Source organism: Benincasa hispida, chromosome 10, assembly GCF_027475165.1.
Source record: "Benincasa hispida cultivar pf3 chromosome 10, pf3_genome.v1.1, whole genome shotgun sequence".
NCBI lineage: Eukaryota > Viridiplantae > Streptophyta > Magnoliopsida > Cucurbitales > Cucurbitaceae > Benincasa > Benincasa hispida.
This window is the reverse complement of record NC_143487.1, coordinates 30,496,961-30,513,592: the sequence shown is the minus strand read 5'-3', so window position 1 is coordinate 30,513,592 and position 16,632 is coordinate 30,496,961. Positions and strand designations below refer to the sequence as shown.

Sequence of the window (16,632 nt, the reverse complement as noted above, 5' to 3'; positions counted from 1 at the left end):
TGGCACCGTTGTTTGCGTTAGAATCTTTAAGTCTCAATCTCTGGTCACTCTTCCTTCAGTCTTCATGGTTCTTGGAGATGCGGTCCAGGATATTCTTCGCCTCATCGTAAGTTTTTTCAAGCAGACCACCAGCGGCTGCCGCATTGGCAGTGGTCTGCGAAGTAGGATTCAGACAGTGATAGAAAATTTCAATTTGAAGGCAATCTGGTAACCCATTATGTGGACAATCTCGGACCAACCTTTTAAACCTCACCCAAGCATCGCTGAGTGATTCGTCCATGTCTTGTTCAAAATTAGTAATAAGCTTCCTTCGTCTTGCGTTCTCGGTAGGTGGAAAATACTTCTTCATAAACTTCTCCACCACCTGCTCCCAAGAAGTGATCTCTCCTGGTTCGAGCGAATATGCCCATTTCTTAGCCTAATTACAGAGAGAAAATGGGAACAACGTTAGTCGAACTTCTTCAGTAGAGATGTTCGGAGACAATAAAGTATTGCAGATTTCAATAAAGCTTCAGAGGTGGGCGTGCAGGTCCTCGCAACGCCTTCCTCTGAATTAACCTGCAGCCTCGATCATTTACAGCATCAACAATTTCATTTAAAATCGACTTCCGTCGAGGGTAGGTCTTATGATTCCCGGAGAGAAATCATAGAGGTTTGGTGATGCATAGTCCCTAATGGGCCTATTGCGATCGTTTGCCAACAGAATCGGATTTGTCATGATATTATTGTTGTTTGGTGCTCATTTTCCAGGCTGCTCCGCCATCTCTTCTCTATCAGATTGTGGTTGCTGTTGGCGGTCTCTTAGTCTCCTTCGAAATATTTTCTCAATCTCGGGGTCGTAGTTCGCCAGAGATTGAGAGTTCTGCAAAGAAATCACAAAAATTACGAGTAACAAACTATTTTGTCGAAGTCCCTGGCAACGGCGCCAAAAACTTGATGCTCGTAATTATGTGGTGGAAATATGGATGATACACATTGATGAATTTGCATTGTGCACTCAAGTTTCCCCAGCGGAATCCAAATGTAAATTCCTCTGAGTTTCCTGGAAAGTCCAGGGTCGAACACAGGGACTTGTGAAAATAGTTGCGTTGGTAATATTTATGAAAACTTTGTGGAAACCAAGTAAATAAATAAAGTTTTAGGTGTGTTGTTGCGTTGATAAAAAAGACATAAATAAAGGCGACGGATATGAGAAAGACAGTTGCGTTGATAGATGCAATGAGTATGCAATGAACGAGTTGAGAAGATCTTTAACTAGCGTTACTCGGGAATGCGTCAGACTATGTGATCATGTTAGAACCATGCATAGCAAGCCATTTTCCAATGTAAATGCGATGCTCCTAAGTCTAGGATGCATGTGTTGAATGCAAAATGTCCATAGAGCTTATCCCTAAGTTTCTACTCTTGTCATATGCGTTGATGCAAATGCATGAAAGCAAGGTGACCACATACAATCATATCTTATTGCTAAGAAGCATGCGATGCGTTAATAACAAATAGTGCTCATTCCAAAGTGCCTATCTCCCATTTATGCGTTCTAATCTGGTTCTTCCAAACCTAGATTCTGACTTGACCTTTCCAAGTCTATATCCTGTCCTTAGACTACCCTCCCGAGTATCTCTAATAGACAGATGAAGCATACATAAACAAGATAATCGCAAAGAATGAAGATTCTCTCGTTATGCTAGCTAACTGCTTCTCAACCCATTTGTAACACCCCGCACATTTTTATATAATAATGTAATTTCAGTAACGTTATATTTTGGTAATTCAATAATTGCTTAGTCGGAGGGACTTTTTGGAATTTTGGATCTCAAGTATAAATGCGGGAATTTAAGTTGGCGGAAAATTATTCAATTTTGAATTTCAATGTGAAAATTATTGACAGGAATTAATTTCCTTTTTGAAATGGAAAGAAATTAATTATAATTTTGTTTTCCTTTTTAGTTATTATATTTATTACTATTTATTATTATTATTATATTAAATAAACCCTTTCCCTCTTTCTTCCTCGTACGACACACCCCTCCCCGATTTCTTTCTCCTCTTCTTCCTCCCGACCCAGTCGATCTTCTCCTCATTCATCCAATATTCATCGGTCGTTCAATCATCGCTCGTGGCCAATCTCGCCGCGCAACCCTCCCCTATAAACTCCGCTGACCGCCGCCTCCCTTTACTGCCCAGATCTGAACGCCGCTGCACCACCCCTCACACGTCTGGACTACGAAGCAGTCGCCGCCACTTGATTCACGCTCAGCCATGCCTCTGATCGTCGAATCCCGACGGTATCGCTCGCCAACCCGCACTGCTCTCCGTGGGTTGCAGGTCGACGCCCAGAATCTTGAGTTCGACAGTCACGCAATGGTGCTTCGGATCAGTCATTTCTTGTCATTTGTACAGCCAACAGTAAGGGTTGTTGAAACTTGTGGATTTGGAGTAAGATTGTGCTATTTTAATTGGATTTATTGGCTAATGGTGTTCTGCTTCAACCTATTGACACATATTTGTTTGGGTTTTAAAAATCAAGTTTTGGAGAAGCTTTGAAGTTAAAAGGGTGTTGTCAAGAGGATTTTGGTTGTGGTTTTGACAAGCTTTTGGGTAAGATTATTGGGAATTATTTGGTTAATTTGGTTGCTGGAACTAAGCTCTTTTTACCAATTGTAAATTTGGATTATGTTTAGGCCTAATTCAAGATCCATCTAAGCTATGAGGAAGATTAATTTGCTTGTCGCTTAGACATAATTTTTGACTTCGAGGTAAGTAATCTTACCACTGGAACTGCCCACAGGCCAGGCTTTAGTTGTATGCTAGCATGATAAGTGTATGTTATGGTAAATGTTAGCATGTTGATTGACAGTATGACCTGAATCAAAGTATGTTCTGGCACGAATTCTGATTTGTTTACATACACACCTAAGTACTTGATCGTTAGTATGTGATAGTATATGTTTTCATATGTCGATGTCTGATCTACTGGTGTTGAGGCATACTTGAATGTTGTGGATTTATGATGTAAGTTATACATGGATGATGTATAATATGTTATTAAGAAATATGTGTATGTGATGAAGCCATGGTATCAAGGATTTTTATGTATGTTTTAGAACTGTACAATGTTGAATCTTAGCACGTTAAGACTGTGTGAATATCCTCATTGATTAGTTAGATGCTCACCAGTTTGTGTTTCCTTTGGGATTCACCAGTTTTTGTGTTTCCTTTGGGATTCACTAGTTTGTGTTTCCTTCGGGATTCACCAGTTTTGTGTTTCCTTCAAGATTCACCGGTTTTGTGTTTCCTTCGAGATTCACCATGTTTGTGTTTCCTTCGGGATTCACCAGTTTGTGTTTCCTTTGGGATTCACCAGTTTTGTGTTTCCTTCGGGATTCACCAGTTTTGTGGGCATAACTATAATAGAATAGGACTCAGTCTCTTGGTTGTTCCATATGTTTATGTGCCATATGTGGTGGGGTTACTTACTGAGTATTTCATACTCATTCTTTTTTATGTTGATGTTTCAGATAAGGGTAGAGATGCATCGGCGATGGCGCAGTTAATGATCGAGCCACTGTAACTAGTTTTTACGCTTTCGTATCATGAAATTTAGAATCCTTATTTTACCCTTAATTTCTAGTTTTACTGTTTGAAACTTATTATGAAGGATTGTTACTTTTATATTTTAATAGTCTTTACAAATTATGGGTACCCTATTATTGTTTTAAAAATTGGATTTAATAAATTGCTTTTGAACTTCTCTTGTCTATTTAGCATTTATTTCAACATTACTGAGCGTTGTTTCAAATCCTATGCATGTATTTATTTTAGTAACGGCCTAACCTAAGTCCTAGGGGGTCGGGTCGTTACACCATTCAACTAATTTAGCTACTCATACATGAATAACAAAGAGTGAACAGATATAGAGAAAGAAATTCCATTCTTATAAATGAGTTGAGTACAAAATGACAATGGAAAGTAAAGGTAGAGAGCCTGGTAGCAATTCCTTGCTGACTGAGGCTTTTTACACTGAATCTCTATTCTGATCTACAAATGTTCCCGCTTTTGCAGGCGTCGACCCTCTCTTTGTCGGGGAGCTTCCGGCACTTTCCCAAGCCTATTGGAACGATCTACTGGCACAACTTTCTTCCTCGCGTCCGCCTTAAAATGGAAAAGAAAACTATGGGCAGAGGCGTGAACTTGTAAAGTGGTGAATTAATCGACTGCTTAGCCTCTTTTCTGAAGAATGCACTTGGTATTTATAGAACATCCATGGTGAAAGGCGGCTTCTCTCTCCTGGTTGTATAGATGGGACAGCTTTAATTCCTGATTGATGCGCCGGATAATTGTCACCGATAAAGCTGAATGTACTTTGTGACCGTTATCGGCTGTTAACTTAATTTGGATTCGACTGTCATCAGCTTTTTGTTCCATCGCTCTTAATTATCCTTTCACTCGGATGCGCCCACCATGTTGTGCTAACCAAGTTTGGGCGATTCTTCTTGGGCGAATGTTTGCGAGCAATATCAATGCAAGGTCTTGCGGTGAAGTTGTGCTCGACCAATGTATTCCTATGATCGCAATCTCTGCATTGCGTTAATGCATATTATGCACAAAAATATAAAGATCAACTGTTCTAATGTGTTAGACGCATGCGATCGCAATATTATAGAATTTATGCTTAATGGATGCAATTTAACATATTTCATCGATGCAATCCATCATTGTTTAATACTTAACACTATGATAACGTGCATTTCTGCCTGTTATCACCCTCCCGGGTAGTTAGTCGTTGCTGACTTTACTCATAGACAAGCGTTGCATCCGTCTATAGACAAGTGTAGCTACAACTTCACACTAAGCAAATAAGGTTTACTCACACACTCACGCAACGCACATCTCTCGGTGGTTTGCTACATGCTTCATATCTCTAATCCACATGACTAAGTATGCGATACTTTAGCAATCTGACTAAGTGGTGCAATGAAAGTTAAAGATGCTAAGTAAAGAAGATGGAGATGGAATCCGAGGAAACGCAGAAATGCAGTGAACACATAATGTATTAATTCCTTAATCCCAAAATGTAATACGATACATTAATAGAAAAGAAGAGAAAATGAAAGGACCAGCTGGAAGCAATGACTTGCTTCCAACGGATGTGCGTCAAGACTGCCAGTGGTGCCATGGATGGGCGATGGAACTGACTCTCTCTAGATCTAGCTTCGATTGAAGGCTTCGATCGTCACTCGGAATGGAGGAAGGAGATGAAGAATTCTCAAGCTTTCTTCTCACACATGTGTCTGGATCACAAGGATCCGCCCTAAGGTGAACCTCAGGCGAGAACCTTGGATTCAAACCTTGGGCGAAAACCCTGGATAAGATGAAATTCTACTCATCTGCTTCTTTATATAGAGCTTGGATTGCCGACAACATTAATGGATTGCTCTGCTTCTGACATTCACGGTGCGTTATTCCTTTTTTGAATCTCTGTTGCTAACGGCGTGGTAGGTGAAATGTCAACATCATCTTTTGATTTCCTCGAGATATGCGCTGATGTGTTCATTCCACCAACCTTGTGTTGATCCCTCTATTATGTGTTATCGTGTAGCCGCAATCATGTAGTGACCGCATTCGCTTAATACTGCAACTTCTACACGATGATCGCAATCGCTTGACAATCGCAACTTCTATGCGATGGACGCATATGGCTGATTACCGCAACACCCATGCATTGATCGAATGCATTCGCCTTTACGATGGAGACTTTCTTCGCATGCGATCGTCTATGCGGTAGTTCGGCTTCCGCGTTTGCGTCCAATTTCTGCGTTAGCTACAAAAATAGGCAATTCAACGCATAATATCGCATAATAATGGGTTAGCCGAGATTCTTAATGTTGAACGCCGCAAGTCATTTTCTCATGAATTCCTAACATAATTGCCGCATATTCTACTTAACAACCCTTATAATTCTAAATAAAAGGCCTAAGATGACATGAATTTTTGCATGTCATTAATCAACAAGCCCTAAGGTCGATCATCCAAGAAGATCAACAAGCCCTAAGGTCGATCATCCAAGAAGATCAACAAGCCCTAAGGCCGATCATCCATGAAGATCATCAAGCTCAAAGGCCGATCATCCTAGAAGATCATCAAGCCTAAAGGCCAATCATCCAATAAGATCAACAAGTCCAAAGGACGGTCATCCAAGAAGATTGACAAGGCCGATCATCCAAAAGAAGATCAACCAGCTTGAAGACTATAGTTTATTTTGAAAGCATCAAAATATTATGTATTAGAGACTGTATTCACTTTCCACAAAATTAATACAAATACAAAGTTCAAGTTCCACAAAATAAGTTTCTCTTGAAATCTCATGCGAAAAAATTGGCATGCCTAGTGGGACCTCCCTACCTCTCATCTCTCTCTCAACATTCAAGTAAACTAATGGCACCAAAGAAAGTTGCATCGAAAGCAATTGCTACAAGCAACACCTACGCAAGACTTGTCACCTACAACCATTCAAGGGAGAGTATGCAGGAATAAGAACAAGGTTTTATCTTCGCAGAGAACGTATGGGAGCAGCTAATAGAATCTTCTAAAGGCGAGATCATCATAAGAGAAAATCCCTTGTTTGAAAACTCTGTCTCTGCTTCTGTCCAATCAAAGGAAGAATCATACCTTGACATAGTGTCTGACATGATGGCAATTTTAACGACTGAGGCAGCCATGGTTAAGATGGAAAGGAAGATAAATTTCCTAATGAAGGCTGTAGAAGAGCGAGATCATGAAATCACTTCTTTAAGAGATCAGATACAGGCTCAAGATACTGCTGAGTCGAGTCAATCTCCAGCTACAAAAGTTAATGACAAAGGAAAAGCTGTCTTGCAGAAAGACCAGCCACAACAATCTACCTCTGTCGCCGCCATGTCAATTCAACAGCTACAAGATATGATTACAATCTCCATAAGGGCTCAGTATGGAGGACCATCACAATCTTCCTTTATGTACTCCAAGTCGTACACCAAGAGAATTGACAACTTAAGAATGCCAGCTAGGTTTCAAACTCCAAAGTTCTAGCAGTTCGACGGAAAGAGCAATCTAAAACAACATGTTGCTCATTTCATTGAAACTTGCAAAAACGCAGGAACTAAAGAAGACCTATTAGTCAAGCAATTTTCCAGAACCTTTAAAATGAATGCCTTTGACTGGTACACTGATTTGGAGCCAGAAGTGATTGACAGTTGGGAACAGCTAGAAAGGGAGTTCCTCAACTGCTTGTACAGCACAAGGCGCACCATTAGTATAATGGAGTTGACGAACACAAAACAGCAAAAAGAAGAGCTGGTCATCGACTACATTAACCAATGGAGAGCTCTGAGTCTTGATTGCAAAGATAGACTCACTGAATTATTTGCAGTGGAGATGTGCACTCAAGGTATGCACTGGGAACTTGTCAACATTCTGCAAGGGACAAAGCCTCGTATATTTGAGGAGTTGAGAACACAGGCTCATGATATGAAGCTAAGATCATCAATAGGGGAACTAAAGATTTCCTAGTCCCTGAAGGGAGAAAATACAAGAATGAACCCAAAGGCATTGAAAAGATCGTGGATAGTACAACAAAAGAATCCATGGTCGTTCAGATGACCCCGTTGAAACTTTCCTCCAAAGGAAAAGAAACAAAGTTTGAAAGAAAGCATGATGGCAGCCAGAAGCATCACCCAACTCTCAAAGAAAGACAAGAGAAGGTTTATCCATTCTCTAACTCTGATATTGCTGACATGTTGGAGCAATTATTAGAGAAACAACTTATTCAACTATCGGAATGCAAGCGATCGGAACAAGTAGGAAAAGTAGATGATCCTAACTACTGTAAGTATCATCGTTAGTCACTCTGTTCAAAAGTGCTTCGTACTGAAGGGGCTGATTCTAAAATTGGCTCGTGAAATGAGTTGGAGCTTGATGAAATAGATTAAACAAATCACGCAACACTAGCTTTGGCATAATTTCTCCCAAAAAGAATTTCTCAATAATCATTCAGTGGAAGTATCATAAGTTATTGCATGTCATGTTGTCAGCATAGTAGAAGCCGACAACAGTCATATAACTGCTAAAGAAGTTGACAACTCAAAAGAAATGGAGCAAAGAGTTTCTGTCTTTGATTGTATCAAGCCTTCAAATAGTTCATCTTCAGTCTTCCAAAGATTGAGTATGGTCACGATAGAAGAAGGAAACCAATGTCTAATGTCTACTGCAACTCGAACTTCATCATTCAAGAGGTTGAGTATCTTCACATCAAAGAAAGATCAACCTTCAACATCTTCTTTTGATCGTCTCAAGACAACAAGCGATCAACATAAAGGAAGGATAAAAATTTTGAAGGCAACATTATTTCATGAAGAAAAAAATGAGGAAAAGATTCACAGTCTTGTTTCTTCACGCATGAAGAGGAAATTGTCTGTTGATATAAATACAGAAGGTTCCTTGATAGTGAAGCCAGGACTCATCGTATTGATGAATCCTTCAAATAAAGAGGATTATCAAAGTCATGATGAAATAAGAGCTTTTGAAGTTTAAACGTAGAAGCTCCTCATCGCAATAGCCTAAACTACATGGTGCTCCTGGCCCGCATGAGCTTAAAAGGTGAACGATGGAAAAAAAAATCTCTTCATTGAACTAAGTTATGACCTAATCCCAGTCATTGTAAAGGGTATGTAGGCAGTTTGAAAGATACTTCAAGTTCAGTCCATCAAAAAAATTTGAACGACATCATGACTTGATCCCTTTCTTCAAGGGTACGTAGGCAACTTAAAGAAATTTAAGTTCGATCCATAAAAAAGGGTACCACAATTACCCCATGTATGGCGCTACATGACAGATTGAAGATGTTCATCCCTGTTGGGGGCAACAAAACAAATTAAAGATATTCATCCCTTTGAAGAGCTAACACATTAAATTAAAAGCACATACTTGGAATGGTGAATCGCTTCTTCTTCGAAGTCAAGTTCGGAGGCTTCATCACTTCCTCTTTGAAGACAAATTTGGATGTTTCATTTCTTCCTCTTTGAAGTTCAAGTTTGGTGCGACTTACCTACTTGCCCTAAACAATATTATCCCTGCAGCTTTGCTTCTCCTCTAAAAGTTGTTGTAGTTATGCCTCCTCCACAAACATATTGGCACTGCTGTTTTTTTTTTTCATCTCCAAGTTCGAGGATCAGACTGCTACTTTGATGGTTGGACCACTGTTTCTCCATCTCTTAATTTGATGGTCACACTGTTGCTTCCCTATCTCCAAGTTTGAGGGTTGCACTATTTCTTCTACAACTCTAACTTCGATGGTTACATTGATGCCCCTCTATCTCCAAATTCGATGGTTGCACTGTTGCTTCTCTGTCTTCAAGTTCAAGGGTTGAATTGCATGCCCCTCTATTTTCAAGTTCAGAGGCTTCGTTGATGTTCCTCCAGCTTCAAGTTTAGAATCTTCATCAATTTTCTTCCATCTTCAAGTTCGGAGGCTTCGTCAATGTTCCTCCATCTTCAAGTTTAGAAGCTTCGTCGATTTCCCTCCACCTTCAATTTTAGAGGCTTGTTCGATGCCCATCTACAAATTCAAATGCTTCGTTGATGCTTCTCCATCTTCAAGTGAAGAGGCTCCAACGATGCTTCTTCATTTTGAAGTTCAGAGTTTTCATCGATGCTCCATCTTCATGCTCAAGTTTGGAGGCTTTGCAATGCCATCTTCATGCTCAAAGTCACAAAGTCAAGCCTATTGCCAAAGATTCATTGGTGCTTCATCAAACTCAAATGCGGATCATTCACTAATGCTTCGTCAAACTTAATTGTGAAAGGTTTGTTGATACTCCAAGCTCAAGTATAGAAGATTCGTCGATGCTTCGTCAAGCTCAAATGCGGAGGATTCGTCAGTTCTTTAAGCTCAAGTGCAGAGGATTGGCTGATGCTTTGTCAAGCTCAGATGACGATGATTCATCAATGCTTTTGTCAAACTCAAATGCAAAGAATTCTCCGATGCTTCGTCAAACTTAATTGCAAAGGATTCGTTGATACTTTTAAGTGCAGAGGATTCACCGATGCTTTGTCAAACTCAATTGCGAAGGATTCGCCAATACTTCAAGTTAAAATCCAAATGATTGGCCAATGCTTTGTCAAGCTTAGATGCTGATGATTCATTGATGCTTCATCAAACTTAAAATGAGGTGCATTAGCCGATGTTTCGTCAAACTCAAATGCGGAGAATTTGCCAATGCTTTGTCAAACTCAAGCGCGAAGGTCTCGTCAATGCTTCTCCATCTTCAAGTTTAGAGGCTCCATTGATACTCATCCATCTTCAAGTTCAGAGGCTCTGTCGATGCCTCTCCATCTTCAAGTTCAAGATCGGTGTACATGGCCTGCTTTCATCTTCAAGTTCAAGATCAGTGTGCATGGCTCTACTTCCATCTTCAAGTTCAAGATTGGTGTGCATCTTTAAGTTCAACGATGTGTATGGCTCCATTCCATCTTCAAGTTCAAGGTCGATGTGTGCGACTCTACTCCATCTTCATGTTCAAGGTCGGTGTGCATGGCTCTGCTCCATCTTCAAGTTCAAGGGCGGTGTGCATGGCTCGACTCCATCTTCAATGTCTCCATCTCCAAACTGATGGTGCGACTTCGCTTCATCTCCCAACTGATGGTGCGGCTTCGTTTCATCTCCAAAGTCTGGTGTAACTCGCTTCATCTCCAAAATGGTGACGCGGCTTCGCTTCATCTCCAAAATGGTGGTGCGACTTTGCTTCATCTCCAAAATGGTGGCGCGACTTTGCTTCCCCAAAATGGTGGTGCGACTTCGCTTTATCTCCAAAATGGTGGCGTGACTTCGCTTCATCTCAAAATTGGTGACGTGACTTCGCTTCATCTCAAAAATTGTGGCGTGACTTCACTTCATCTCCAAAATTCAAGTGCGACTTTGCTCAAGTTCGGTGCACTCCACCTCTAAAGTCTGGTGTAGTTGGTTTTGGTTCATCCTCACAATAACTCATCTTCGAGCTTTGTTCGATGTTGCCACCTCATTTACTTCACCACCCTAATAGCTTAACTCTTGTAAAAAAAAAAAAAAAAAAAAAAAAGTGACGGCAGCTGTTAAAGAAATGATGAATTAAAAAAATTAAGCATAAAAAAGGAGAGGGTAGAATTTCAAAAAAAAAATAATTCAATTCATTGTCTAAATTTGATTAAATTTTACTTATTTCTAAACTAGAAGAAGTTAAAAGTAGAAAAAAATGTAAATATAGAAAAAGGAAAAAACAAAAAAACAAACAACAAAAAAATGAAAGAAAAAAATGAAAAAAAACAAAAATAAAAGAAAATAAAGACGAGAGAAGAAAAAAAAAGAAAAAAAAAGGTGAAGAAACAAGAAAAAAGAAATGAAATAAATATGAAGAAAAGAAAAGGGAAAAAAAGAAAATAACAAAAAAGAAGAAAATAAGCACAATCGGAGAGGAAAAGGGTGAAGTTGATAAAAAAAAAAAAAAGAAAAAAAAAAAGAAAAGAGGTAATTGTAGAAAAAAGGGGGAGCACATTCTTTTCCAAGATTCCTTCACCCATCTCTTTCTACCCCTCTCTCCTACTTTCTCTCTCTATCTTGCAATGGAAAAATCACACTTCCCCTTTCATTTCTCATCTTCTTCTTCGACAAGCATAGCTACAAGTACATCTGGTAACACACACCGATGTGGGCGGCAATCGACGAAGTTTCTAATGGTGTGCACGAGCAGATAAAAAATGGATTTTGCATAAAGGAAAGTGAACAAAATAGAGATTTCAATTTTTTTAAAAAAAAACCCGAAGACGAAGAAGGAAAAATTGGACTCTCTATCCTCTCTATGTGATTGCAACAAATAGGTTTTTCCAAATAAACAATAAAAAAGCCTCAAGTTCAAAAGGTTGCTGTAAGTATGAGAATCGACTACAGGCAAATATAGTCACGGATTATAAGGCGTTCATCAGGAGAGATACTATGTAATCAATTCATATTCGATCCTAATTACAAATTGATACTATGTACTCAATTCATAGTCCATATGTGGTCTCTGCAACAAATTTTGAAAAAGAAAAAGACAGGAAGGAAGATGCAAGAAAAGACAGAAAAAAAAAGAGAGAGAAAAGAAAAGAAGAGAGATGGAAGAGGAGGGAAGATAGAAAAAAAGAATAAAAAAAATAAAAATGAAAAAAATGTAGAAAAAGAACAGGTTTGACGTAGATAAAAAAAAATAGAACAATGCTTACAATTGAAAGTTATGAAATTCTCAAGCATTTCTTCATTATTTATATAGGAGAAAGGAATCAAATCCCAACCGACAAGGATTCAAATTTAAACCAAATATCAAATCCTTCTCAACCATTTCAAATTTTGGGTGGTTATTAGAATTTATAATTGTTGTCATTCTACAAAAAGTCAATTGATCAACATAATTGTCAAGGTAAGAACGGGAAGTTCAAAATATGCCAACCCAATTTTGATTGTCCATAAATTCCTGTTATTTTGGAGTAAAATTTAAATTAAATATAAACTGAGTTTTTGGTTGGACTCTTCATCTTAGCTTAAAGAAAAATGATAGTGTATTACGACATTGATCTTTTTTTTTTTTAGAGTTTAATTCAAATCCCAACAAACTTTTGGAATTGAATACATATTATATTCAAAATAAAATCATTCTCAAGTTAAATTTGGTATACTCCAAATTTTATTGGAATAAAATTAAAATCATATTTCAAATTCAAGCCAAGGTTCGAGGTACTAGCCAAATTTTACTCCAATGTTAAAGCTTCAGCATAATTTAAGTATTGCCCTAAATCAAAACATGGGCACACTCCAAGCTTCACCAAAACAAAGTTGGAGGAAAGAGAAAGATGAAGTCAAAATTCTACTAAAACATTTTCATCAAGAATTGAGTATATTCCAAAATCTAACCAAATGATAGGTTTAGGATACTACTCAAAATTCAATTTGCAATTAAAGTGGAGAATAAATTTTTCTTTAGTTCAAATTTGAGTTTACTCTAGAACAAGAAAGGCAAGGACTAAAATTCATTTTTTTGTTTATTTGGTAAAAAGTGTATCCAGCAAACAAAATTTTAAATAAAAATTCTGAGCTAAATTCTTATATTTTCATCATGATAATGCATCAAATTAAAAGAGTCAAAAGCATACTTTGATTTCAAATTACATTTTTCGAGATTCACCCACCATATAGATGTGCATAAATCTCGAAAAGGGGGCATTTGTTGAATTAGAAATTTTGACGAATCACGAGTTGCTATATCATTAATGAAAGCCCGAGCCTATTGAAAAAGTTATAAGTTGGATTGGCCAAATAATTAAAGTCACTCGGGCACAACCCAATTTAAACCCATGGTGAAATTTTAGGTTAAATTAAAGATTAAACTCAAGCGTAGTATTTCGGCCGTACAACAAATGAGCCCAAACCCAACTTTAGCCCAAACCCAATTTGGGCCCAATAAAGTAATTAGGCCCAAGCCCATGTAAGGCCCATGAGAACCTCTATAAATAGAGGTCTTATCTCTTTATTTGGCAGGGAATTGGGAGAAATTAAAGGCAAAAGCCCTCTGAAGATCTAAAGTCTGAAACTCCAAGGATCTGAAGAACATAACTTCTACAAACCTTTGAAGATTAGAAAACACTAAAACTCTGAAGATCGGAAGACATATCAAAGCTCTGAAGATCAAAAGACACTAAAGCTCTGAAGATCAAAAGACATATTAAAGCTCTAAAGATTTAAGCTCCCAATATCCAAGACTCAAGCTCTCAAGTGTTGAAGACCGAAGCTTCTCAAGCTTCGAAGATTGAAGTTCTCAAATTCTGAAGAACTGAAGATCTAAAATATTGGAAGCTTTGCAGATTAGAAGATTTCAACAAGCTTATCGTATCTTCACAACCTACAAGCTAAAGATTCAATCTCCTCAAACTCAAGAGTCAAACCCAATCCCACCTGTAAACTTAGAGAAGCTCTCCTCATTTGGAGGGGATAGGAATTCTACATTCCAAAGAGCCTAAAGATAATTCTTCCAACAAACAGAGGACTTCCTGACTCCTAAACCTAACCACACCTAAAGACTGAAATCCTTCGAAAATACAAACATTCTTATAAGACTTCAACTTCAAGATCATCATGTGCTTCGCTTCCTCAAATCAAGCGTACACATTCAACTGAGAGAGAATCAGAGGATCAAGTACTAGAGAACGAACCACATCTCATCAAATCAACATCAACATCAACACCAACTCAAGTTCAACTCCACGAAGCAAGTTTCTCTGGATGTCTCTTGCGAACACTAATCCTCCAAGAAGATCAACAAGCACAAAAGCCGATCATCCAAGAAGATCATCAAGCCCAAAGACCGATCATCTAAGAAGATTAACAAGCCCAAAAGCTGATCGTCCAAGAAGGTCAACAAGCCCAAAGGCTGATCGTCCAAGAAGATCATCAAGCCTAAAGGCCGATCATCCTAGAATATCAACAAGCACAAAGGCCAATCATCTAAGAAGATAAACAAGCCCAAAGGCCGATCATCCAAGAAGATCATCAAGCTCAAAGGTCGATCATCCAAGAAGATCAACAAGCCCAAACGTCGATCTTCCAAGAAGGTCAACAAGCTCAAAGGTCGATCGTCCAAGAAGATCATTAAGCCCAAATGCCTATCATCCAAGAAGATCAACAAGTCCAAAGGACGATCATCCAAAAAGATCAACGAGCCCAAAAGTCGATCATCCAAAAGAAGATCACCCATCTTAAAGACTACAGTTTATTTTGAAAGTATCAAAATATTATATATTAGAGATTGTACTCACTTTCCACAAAATTAATACAAATATAAAGTTCAAGTTCCACGAAATAAATTCCTCTTGAAATCTCGTGAGAACAAATTTTTTTTTTCCCGTCTTGGATGAAGAGCAAATCTTTCAAGTGTTTGAAGATGAAAAAAACAAGATGAAAAAAGAACTCTTTTCAATAGATACACAAATTTAATTTCACAAACTTTGTAAGAACAAACCTTACAAGTAAAAGCCCTATAATGGCCATGAAAAATAGAAAAAGTTAAAGCTAAAAAGATGTTGGTATTTGTGCCTTAAACCCTAGTAATTGATTTGTTTATTAATTTAATTCTTAAATGTCAAATATTAAATTATCCATCAATAGTTAAAATCAAAGGTTATTATTCTAACCTTCTTTGAATAACAAGGACCAAATTTACAATTTAATTAACCTACAAAAATCAATTTAAATTTATAAATTATAAAATCTCCCATAAATGATGGAATTTATTTCACGTTTTCTACTTTTCATAGAACATTAAATTAAAGCTTTGTATATCCAAATAAGTATATTAATGCACTTTTCTTTTTAACGTAGAGTTTCATCTTCCAAAATTGAAACGAATTACTTAATTGAGAGCTTAAAATATATCTCAAGGTAAATTAATTAGAACATTAATGAAAGTTTCATTGAAATATTAGTGAAGATTTTGTATATTTAGCCTAAAAAATAAATAAAATTTTCATCCATAAAATTTTAAAGTTGTGAATTGCAAAATAAAGAAAATATCATTGCACATGATCATCATTTTAAGCATTTGTTGTTTTTAAGATTTATGAATATTATGTGTTGTGTAGAGAAAATGGTTATATTTTAACTCTTTTTGCATGATTAATAGCATTACCAAGAAAAATATGGGGGTTTCAAATAATTTTAAGACTTACAGCAACAAAGCAATTGTCCATTTCTAGGGATGCAATTTCCATTTCAAAGTCTTCGCCAAGCACCCAAACTTTGGCATTGTTCATTTTGAGAAGCACTAGTGTCTAAGCAAGTTTAATAACAAACTAATGGCTGAGAATGTCCTACCTTCAGTTCCACATCTACATCAATTTCAAATGAAAGTTACATTTTCATTCAAATATGATAATAAGTTTATTATGTGGCAAACTATTCATTTGAAATAGATAATTATATTTTTTTTATGTGTAATGCGAGTGAGTACAACAAAAATAGTGCAGTCTAGGATATGTCTATGTACTTCACTTCGATATATTGAGCAAAAAAGAAAGCAGGGCTTATGAGAGTAAACTCAAAGGAAAACCCAACCATTGTAGTGAGAGTGTGGTCCCAGATTAACTATAATTCTCTTGTTTATAGGCCCAAACTACACAACATAAACGGTCTAATTCACTTCAAGACTCAAGGAAGACAATATCCTTTTGGCTTCAAAACTTCAATCGTTTACTTGTATGCGAGCTCAATCGTGTGGACGGTACTCAGAATAACTAGACGATAGTTCAATAGCGTAGACGATACTAAGAAGCATTATCCGATCGTGTAGATGATATTTGGGTGGAACTAGACTATCGTCTAGATGATAGTTGAGGAACTAGACGATCGTATAGACGATACAGGGTGGAGCTAGACGATTGTTTAGACGATGCAAGAGGAACTAAACGATCATGTAGGTGATACTTAAGAAAAAAGTAGATAATTGTTGAGAAAGAAAGAACACAAGAATTTAAGTGGTTTGGCTAAAAGCCTATGTCCACTATGCAAAAAAGGGATGGTATCTTTTATTGCTTCTTCTT

General features: G+C 37.6%; 1 non-coding gene across 1 annotated transcript; it reads left to right on the top strand.

The window, feature by feature from the left end:
• The first annotated feature begins 209 nt into the window (after positions 1 to 209).
• LOC120089560 (small nucleolar RNA R71) lies at positions 210 to 316 on the top strand. The gene has a single exon (XR_005485236.1). It is a non-coding gene; the product is annotated as a small nucleolar RNA R71 (small nucleolar RNA).
• Positions 317 to 16,632: the final 16,316 nt, after the last annotated feature.